At 34.9% G+C, this 9771-nt stretch overlaps 1 long non-coding RNA gene across 1 annotated transcript in view; it reads left to right on the forward strand.

The window, feature by feature from the left end:
- LOC105498678 (uncharacterized) overlaps nucleotides 1–9347 on the forward strand; it is a 29666-nt gene extending 20319 nt beyond the window's left edge. Inside the window, exon 3 of the long non-coding RNA XR_011613042.1 lies at nucleotides 9149–9347. This is a non-coding gene — a long non-coding RNA (uncharacterized lncRNA). The remainder of the gene's footprint in view (nucleotides 1–9148) is intronic.
- The last annotated feature ends 424 nt before the right edge of the window (nucleotides 9348–9771 follow it).

Below are 9771 nucleotides of genomic sequence, written 5' to 3' on the forward strand. Positions count from 1 at the left end.
AATACCAGTTATAATATTTTCTCTTGATGTAGTTACAACTTTTACATCTATTTACAGGTAAGGAAAAGTAGGTTTGATGGTTATTTTACGAGTCAACTTGAGTGGGCCATGGGATTCCCAGATATCTTGTTAAACATTATTTCTGAGTATATCTGTGAAGGTTTTTCTGGAAGAATCTAGCATTTGAATTGGTGAATTGAGTAAAACTAATTTCCTTCCACCTACGCCCTTCAACGTAGATGGGTAGCATTCAATCTGTTGAAGGTCTGAACAGAACATAAAGGCAAAACAGAAGCATATGGATTTATTGTGTCTCTGCCTGAAGGCTTGAGATGGGATACTGATCTCCCCCTGCCCTTAGTGCTACTCATTCTCAGGTCTTCAGACTGAACTGTAATCTACAAGATTGACTCTGCAGCCCTTAGGCATTTGAATTACACTACTGGATTGGCTCTGCAGCCCTTAGGGATTTGAATTACACTACTGGACTTTCTAGGTCTCTAGCTTGCAGTAAACCAATAGTTTATAATAATAATAATTCTCTCTCTCATTCTCTCTCTTTCTGTATTATATATTAAAAATATATACATATATTATTTAGATATTACATACATTTATATATAATAAATATTACATATATACACATATTTTATATGTTTTTTATATATATACATATTTTTTCTATTGACTCTGTGGGTTCTGTTTCTCTGGAGAACCCTGCTGGGCATAAAAAATTTAAATTACCTACCCAAAATCACACAGTAAGAGATGAAGCCAGAACAGAAACTCAAGTATATGTAATTTGTCTATTTTTAACTACTATGCTATACTACTGAGTTGAAAATGTATTATTACTTATAATATTATTATTCTTGTTTAAAAAATGCTGCTTGATGTAGGCGTAGAATACTCTAAACATTCAATTATTTATTTCAAAAATACATTATATTAATACAGTTTTGTGTACTTTAGAGAAATGTGTTTTGTATAATTTATGAGATTACCAAAAAGTTCCAAATATAATTATTCTTAAATATAGGATTTTATAATTATATAGTAATATCAGGTGATGACCTCCAAATAAAATATTTATGGAGAAGTATTTACGGGTATGAGTGGGAAGGGAAATTGTATATAACTGTTTCATGCCCTTGTATCTCAGCCTAGTAGAGAGTGAGGATTTGGGTTCGGGAATAGACTTGCACTCAAAAATGGACAATTTTGTCCAATGTCATTTTATATTTCAGAATCTCATTCAGGAAATTCTAACTCCATGGTTTTCTAAGGAGAAAAGGTCCACTTGAGATAATTTCATACTTTTCCGAATAGTTATTTCAATAAAGAGATGGAAAATTTAACAATCAAGCTAGAGTATCTACTTTGTTCATCTTTTTACTACATTCTTAATGTTTACTGATGTTTATGAAAGACATGTTTGTTAATGTAGCCTACTAAAATTCTTTCTTTATCTATCTGTATGTATACTACTATATGTCCATTACATACCTATTTTATGAAAACCACAATCCAGTATATTTTTTCCATTTGTTTGTTTGTTCATTTGTTGAGTGTTTTCTTTTATGGGAGATAGGAATACAGTAGTGACTGCTTTTAAAACTCTGGAAAGACATCCCTGTCCATGGTTCTTAGCAGGCAATGCAGTGGTGACCAATACCTTTCATTTGAGTGGTAACTTTACTTCCTGCCTTTGGCAGATACAAAGAACATTTTGTCCTGTTAATTCCAGACATAGACTCAAAACTGTTCACACAAACAATGCCCCAGGCAGTAACTATCAATTGATTAGAGTTGTCACATGAAATGAAATCTATTTGTCATTATTAGGCAGATAGACAGTATTATCTTGTTGAAAAGAAAAAAATAAGGCAGAATATAACAATAGTTCATCCCAAAAGCAATATTAAATTGATATGACAATAAAAGAGATATAAGACTTGAGATGCCAATTTTCTTTGATTTTCACCTTCCAAATGATTGGTTAGGTTTCCAATAATCTGGTTAGATACTCTAAAATACTTATCTAGTTTAGATATAGTTATATCCCACTGTGCTTAACGTAGGTTTGTTATTTCTATTGCTTTTTTAATGATTCTGTTATTGTTATTTGTTTTGGATATTTTGTAGGCCTGCTTTTTGATCTTTTGCTATTGTTCTTGTTCACATTTCAAGAATTATAAGCCAAGCTTTCAAAAGACTTTAATATATTTAAATCTGAAAAAAAAAAAAAGTCCATGTGATCAACCTGTACTTTTAAGTGTTTTCAAAACTAAGACAAAGATGGCCAATGTTGTTTCTGGCAAACAGTGAGGTTTATGGAAAAACAGGTCTATATTCAGGGTATGTCATCCTACACTCATCCTCCAAAGTGTGTTCCCATAACTAAATAGCAAAAAAAGGGCTTTGTACCTCTCTGTCCATCATTTTAGTTGTGGATATTCCTTGACTTTGCTCAAATGCTCTAATATAATGACATTCCATGTATGTTGAATCTCAGCACATTTTTAAATTCCTGACCATATCAGATATATACAATATGTTTTTCCTTTTTCTCCTAATAGAGACAATTTGAGCTACTTTAATCCATATGGTGGCACCTATGTGAAAATAGGGTGGAAGCAGACACAATGTTTAGAGCATATTGACCATGAGAGTGTTAGTCTGAAAGTTTGAGCTGACCATAAGAAGTGTTTTGACCTCTCTAGCCCATTGAAATTGGGGTATATGTCAAGGAAATTTTATTTAGAGTTCAAGAGACTAAGAAAAAAAACTAGAAGTCACCTGAGTTCATAGGAGACACATTGGGGAGTGGGATTCTGTGTGGTTTGGGTCATTTTATGAGTGGAGAGTTATGAGGCAATCTTAACACAAAAAAATCAATTTATAAACTGCCAGGACTCTGTCATGGCAGACCTAATGACCCTATTATAAACCAAGGTTAATCTGGAACATCTATTTACTTCTGCCCTCAGTGTCACGAAAATAGAGTGGTATTCAGAGAACATATATTCTCACATCTTAGATAGATCCTTACCTCCTCTACACATACTCATAATGCTTTTGCTCATTCTGGGACAGTAAGAGAATGTCTTATGTGAAAGTATGTCAGCCCTCTGAAAATTAGCTCCATGAGTCAAAATGATGGAGTACAAATCAAATTATACTAATTTTGTAAATGCTCTTTCCCTACTAGCAAGATATAAATATACTATGTTTAGTTGATTACCACTTTGCAAATTGTTAACCATGGAGTTTTTATTTAATATCTCAGTGATATGCACAAACAATTTTGGCCATTTAATTCAAATGATATTCTTCAGATGTGGTAATATTTAATATGTAGCATATTAAAGATGGCCAGAGATTCCTTGATACTCTGCCCATTGAGAGGCATGGTCTGTGCCCCTCTACCTTGTCTTGAATCTGGGAAGTCTCTGTGACTGCTCTAAACAATCCAGATCAGCAGAAACGATGCTGTTCTTGTTCTCAAGTTCGAGCCTTCAGAGACTGGCAGCTCTCTCTGCCTTGGAATGCTCATGCTTAGGATACTACCTGTCAGATCACAGCAGCCATGCCAGAAGTGGCTCTGGGCACATGGAAAGACGGCATATCAGTGTTCCAGTAGTCAGCCTCAGATGAAGTCCTAGACAACAGCAGGCATCAACTGGCTGGAGTCATTCATGTAAAGAAGATACGTTGGACTTTCAACCAAGTCAATCCTTAAAATGACTGCAGCACCAGTTGACATCTGCCTTCAACTACATGACAGATCCCCGAGTAGGAACTGCCCAACTGAGCTGAGTCAACTCATAGAATCAAACGAGGTAATAATGACTGTTATAAGCATCATGTTTTGGAGTTGTTTATCACACAGTAATAACTAGAAGTTCAGGTATAAATTAAACATCAGAGTGATCAAAGTCTCATTATATCAAATGTTACCTTTCCTTGATTTTAGATCACCAGAGTAATAGCTATGTTCAGCAATATTGTGGTAACTATTGCAATGCTGACATTCCCATTAGTTAGAGCTGCAAAATGATGATGAAATATGAACATATTCTTATTTAGATGCTAAAAAGGACATTGTAGAGATGAAGAGAAATGGCTGCCAGATCCTGCCTCCCTCTTGCCTTTCCCCTCCCCCAAACACACAGATATATTCAGCCAGGAAACTGAAGGCAATGGAATGTAACTGGCACTGGTAATGCTGATATATTCTTTTTTGTGCCAAAACAGTCTCTTGGCTATATCCACAGCACTGTTGCCCAAACAGAGGATCTTCTGTTTTAGGGCTGAGCATGGCAATGATTCCAGTCTTTCGCCTTCTTCTTCTTTTACCATTTAAATTTGTAGAAAACATTTCCATATTTTGCTTTCTAAAGAATTTTGCATGAACAAAAATGATACCTATATTTACAAGTTATAAGAGATAATCAATCCTTGAGATGATTGCTACAGCTGACAAAGTTATATACAATTCTGGGACACTGGATGTAAATGCCCTGGGATTCTTACTAAAATGCTCATTGTTTTCATTAATGCCTTCACCCTTTAGACCCTTGTTTTCCTCTCAATGGTGTTTAGAACACTAATGCACCATGTGATAAAATCATAGCCCTTGGTGCTCAGAAGCATAAAGCAGAAGTAACAGGCTGAATCAGTACTGATCTTGGAAAACACAGTCTGCTTAGACAGAAGTCTAAGAGAGAAAATTGGCAAGAATGAAGAAATCAGACAGCTTCATGGAGAGTGTCTCAGTGGGAAAACCACTGAGGAAACACATAAGAGTTGAAGGCAAATGATGGCAGGATCCATTTTTCCATGGAGATATTTGAGAGGAAGTTTGATGCCTGTCTGTTTGGAATATTTTAAGTAAAGGCTGCCCTGATATAGAAGAATATACTTCATACTTGGAGATTCCTCTCAGTTCTATTGTCCTTTGGATAACAAACGAAGTTATTTTATTTTTCCTTCATCATTGCTAGTGAGAACAAAGAAATACATCTCTATTCACATAGACTCATAAAAATTAAGGTAATGGAGTGGAAAAACCCTTAGAGACTACAGAGTTAATCTATGCAAGGTTTCCTAGCTCAATAAACCTTTTCATTTGTATCTGCCTCATATTTGTTGAACCTTCATCTATATTTACTAATAGAAGTTATTCAATGCTTGTCACATCTAATTTTAATCTAACCTTAACTCAAATCTTCCGAACAAGAATTTCAGGCAACTTCAAATAAAGTGACATAAACACAAAAGAGGGAAAAGAAAATGGGATGATATTAATATTAATATGTTTTATTACAAGGTTTAAATGTGGCTGTGTATGTTCGGAGAGGGTAGACCAAAAGAGAAATTTAAGAAAAAGTATAACCCTAATCTGATGGAAAAGGTACTCTTTCGAAAGTACAAATATATTTTCACCTGTTTTAAAATGTTGAATATTGTCAATCACACGAGACACTGAATGACATAATCATAATATTTTTCTATCAGTTAATATTAAATGTAGAAATAATTTTGTAAACTTTTATAGAACTGAATAGAAGGAATCCGGGGGTGAGAGAAATTGTATGAATTTGGCTGTAGATAAAACTACATTCAGACTTTTACCTTATTATTCTATCTATCTAAACTTGGTCAAGTGACATATACTTTCAACATATGGAAATTATTATTTTTATCATGTTCATTTTCTTTATCAATATTTATAATTTCTACTCAGTACAACCCCATTTAAGATTTGAGGATTTTCAAAAGTATATATTGTGAATTTGTAATAGGTCAAAGGTGAACTTTTTTGTGAATTTTGTGAAATTTGACTTTGTAAATGGATTTTTTAATTTAATTTTAATTGAAAAATAATAATGGTGTATATTTGTGGGATACAATGCGATATTTTGATCTATTTTACATTGCAGAAAGATTCTCATTTTTAATTTTAAGATACTTTTAAATTTAGAAAAAATCCTAGTTGTCACATTCGTTTCTCTTAATTATTCACAGCAAGTCTTTCAGAGTTATCAAAGTGTAATGTAATCAATTTTGTGTCACTTTTGTTTTAGGTCATCCCAATAGATTTATCAGTCTAATAATTCTTTAAGTATTTTAAGTGATAAATGTGTATTTGTCACTGGCTTCCTATTCTGGATTAGAATTTAATCTGTCAATTTGACAAATGATCCTTCTGTGGATAGTTTAAATTACAAAAGATCTTTACCAAAATTCTCTTTTCAATTGAATTATTATTTCCTTTATAGCAGGGACTGTGTCTGATATTTTTTCATTACTTTTCAGGCTGCTTAAGAAAGAGTTAATCACAAGAGTAGTGATGAATAAATACTTGGTGATTTATTTTAAGGATATAAAACTGACATTTTTCACTCTTTCTTTCTCTGAAACTCAGACTTTCTAACTCTAGCAAACACTGATCATTGGTGCTTGAGTTGATTGTAAAGTTAGTACTGATTAGACATGGATATAGAATTCGGTAGTCATGTCTTTCCCCTGCTCTTTCAAGTCAAAGAAAGGGAAAAGCAAGGTTTTCACCATGGAAAAAAAAGTGTACATGTTAATATAATTATATCTGTATACACACACACAAATGTGTCACAATTAATGCTTTATTACACAAAGTAATTGTGCTTAACTTGAGGAGACAAAATTCTTAGCTTAGGCTATTTCTGTTGCAGCAAATTTGACACAGAGAAAATATTTCCATTTAGTTTTATCAACATAAAACTAGATGTAAGATATAACTGGCCAAGAGAATTCTCTGACCCAGATATTGTTCAGAATTACTCTATGAATAAAATTTGTTTTTAATCACACAGTGAAAATTATACAGACACATATAAGTATATTGTATTATTTTATATTTTGTTTAGATGTGATGTTAATATAAATGAGGCCATAGCACAGATATTGTTTTGAAATTTACTTTTTAATGTATCTTGGAAATATTTCTGTGTTAACACATGAAGATATACCCCTATTTTCTTTTCTTAATTATAAAGTTCACATTGTAAAACTGATTAATGTTAAAAGTGCAATCTGATGTATTTTTTAAAATGAAAATGCGTGAGAAACAAACACATGAAGTGGATTAATATTAAAATATTACCAAACACCTAAATAATGAAATAATGCTATCGTGCCACTGCCAGTTAGTAGACCTCAGAGGTAACTACCAATTTGACTTTACTCATTATAGATATTTTGCCTGTTTTTAAAAGTGGATTCAGAGCACATGCATAGCAGCCCTTCTATATCTGTGGGTTTTGCATCCACGTATCCAACCAACCATGGATTAAAAATATCTGAACATGTACAGACTTATTTCTTATCACTATTCTTCAAAAAATACAGTATAACAACAATTCACACAGTATTTACATCACATTATATTGTAAATAATCTAAAGATGATTTAAATATATAGGAGAATGTGCTTAGGTTAATATGCAAATAAATCATTTTATGTAAGGGATTTGAGCATCCATGGATTTTAAGATCTGCAGGGGCCCTGAAACCAATTCCTCATATATACCAAGAGACAACTGTATTCAGACTTTCATGTCTGGATTCTTTTTCTTTGTTATTTTGTGAGATTTATTCATATCATTGTGAGTAGTAGTTTTTTCCTTCTACTATATTTATATTGAATATGCAATAACATATGCATTTTATTGTTGTATTTTATTTTATATTTTTAGAGATGGGGTCTCACTCTGTTACCCAGGCTTGAGTACAATATTGCAATCATAGCTCATTGCAGCCTTGAACAATGGGGCTCAAGGGACTCTCCCACCTCATCCTCCTCATCTGGGGCTACAAGCACTGCCATCACGTCTGACTAATTTTTAAAACTATTTGTAAAAATAATGGCTGGTGGGGAGGTCTCACTATGTTGCCTAGGCTGGTCTCAACATCCTGGCTTCAGGCAATCCTCCCATCTCAGTCTCTTGAATAGCTGGGATTACAGACAAGAGCCACTGTGCCAGGCACATTTTATTGTTGATGGATATTTGTATTGTTTATGCATTTTAGCTATGGTACATGAAGTTACTATGAATATGTCTGTATATGTTTTCAGGGAACAATAACATTCATTTCATTGGGATATTTACATACAAGTGGAATTGCTAGGTCACTAGATAAGCATATCTTTAGCTATAGGTGATCCTGCCAATATATTTTTCTACTATATTGTACTAACTTATTCTCCTTTATTGGTGGATGCAAGTTCCAATTACTCATTAAATTCAGCTTTTTCAGTTTTTACAAAAAAAATCTGTGATCATTCCAGTGAGAATGTAGTAATGTATTTATTATGAGTGTGTGTGTTTGTGTGTGTGCACTTGCACTTGTGTGTGTGTTTTGGTTTTGTTTTTTGGTTTTTTTTTTGAGACAGAGTCTCACTCTGTTGCCCAGGCTGGAGTGCAGTAGTGCAATCTTGGCTCACTGCAAGCTCCGCCTCCCGGGTTCATGCCATTCTCCTGCCTCAGCCTCCCGAGTAGCTGGGACTACAGGCACCCGCCACCATGCCCGACTAATGTTTTGTATTTTTAGTAAAGACGGGGTTTCACTGTGTTAGCCAGGATGGTCTTGAACTCCTGACCTCATGATCTGCCCACCTCGGCCTCCCAAAGTGCTGGGATTACAAGCATGTGCCACTGCGCCTGGCCTATTATGTGGTTTTGATTTGAATTTTCTTAATGTCTTACAATATTAATCACCTTTTCCTTTGTTGTTTATTTGTAAAGTACCCTTTTCCAGTCTTCTTAAAAAAAAATTAGCAGCAATCCAAATTGGTGATGTAGTTGCAAGCTGGCTTCACCCACTCCACCCCACAGAAAACCAAAATCAAATATTCATCAGTGAGGTTATCACCAGCCATATCCCAGAACTCAAATATGAGGATGAATTAGTTCCCTGGGCTGCAGAGGAGTGAAAAATACTCCAAGAAGACAGTAAAATAATAGGATTTTCATATCTATGACACCCCTTCTGCCAGTCTACCTGGCCCCAAGCATGCAGAAAATTTCCTTGACTCATGATTTCTACTCTGGAAAAAGTGAGATAAAGGTGGACAACCAGATTACTCACCATCTTGTGTTCCCTAGCAGGAGACCTCTTCATGCCTCAACCACAGGAAACATGCCTGAGGGGAGAGAAAGCCCTGAAGACAGCTAGAGACAAAGCTGGGAGGTGGGACTACCATCCCCAGCATGGGAAATACTGCTCTGTAACTAGGCTAAAGGAGACACCAAATAAGAGTGGCTGATCACTAACACCAGGGTGTAGAAGGTATGTTCCACAGATCCCCTTGTCACAAACACCTGGCCAACGTTTTAACACTGCTGCTGGTGATAGAGACAGGAGGCAGCAAAATGCCACTCAGGTCGCTGTGCACAGGGGGCTTGCTTAAACATGCCCAAGGTGCAAAATTCTGTCTCTTAACTCATGCACAGTAGAGGAAATAAATCAATGTGGAGTGGCTCAGACTAAAGGCCCGCCTACACATTGTGAGAATGTGGTGAAGCCACCAGAAATTTGCCCCTTATGAAGGGAGAAGGAGCCCAGCCTACTCAGCTCCTGTGTGGTGGCCTGGTATTCAGTCTGTAAGTTGGGAGCTTGTTGTCAGTACCCTCTCTTTTTTCGCTGAGAGCTTTCTTTTAATAAATTCTGCTTTCCTCACCTTTCAATGTGTCTGTATTCCTAATTTTTCCTGGTCGTGAGACAAGAA

This window comes from Macaca nemestrina, chromosome 14 (genome assembly GCF_043159975.1).
Source record: "Macaca nemestrina isolate mMacNem1 chromosome 14, mMacNem.hap1, whole genome shotgun sequence".
Lineage (NCBI taxonomy): Eukaryota > Metazoa > Chordata > Mammalia > Primates > Cercopithecidae > Macaca > Macaca nemestrina.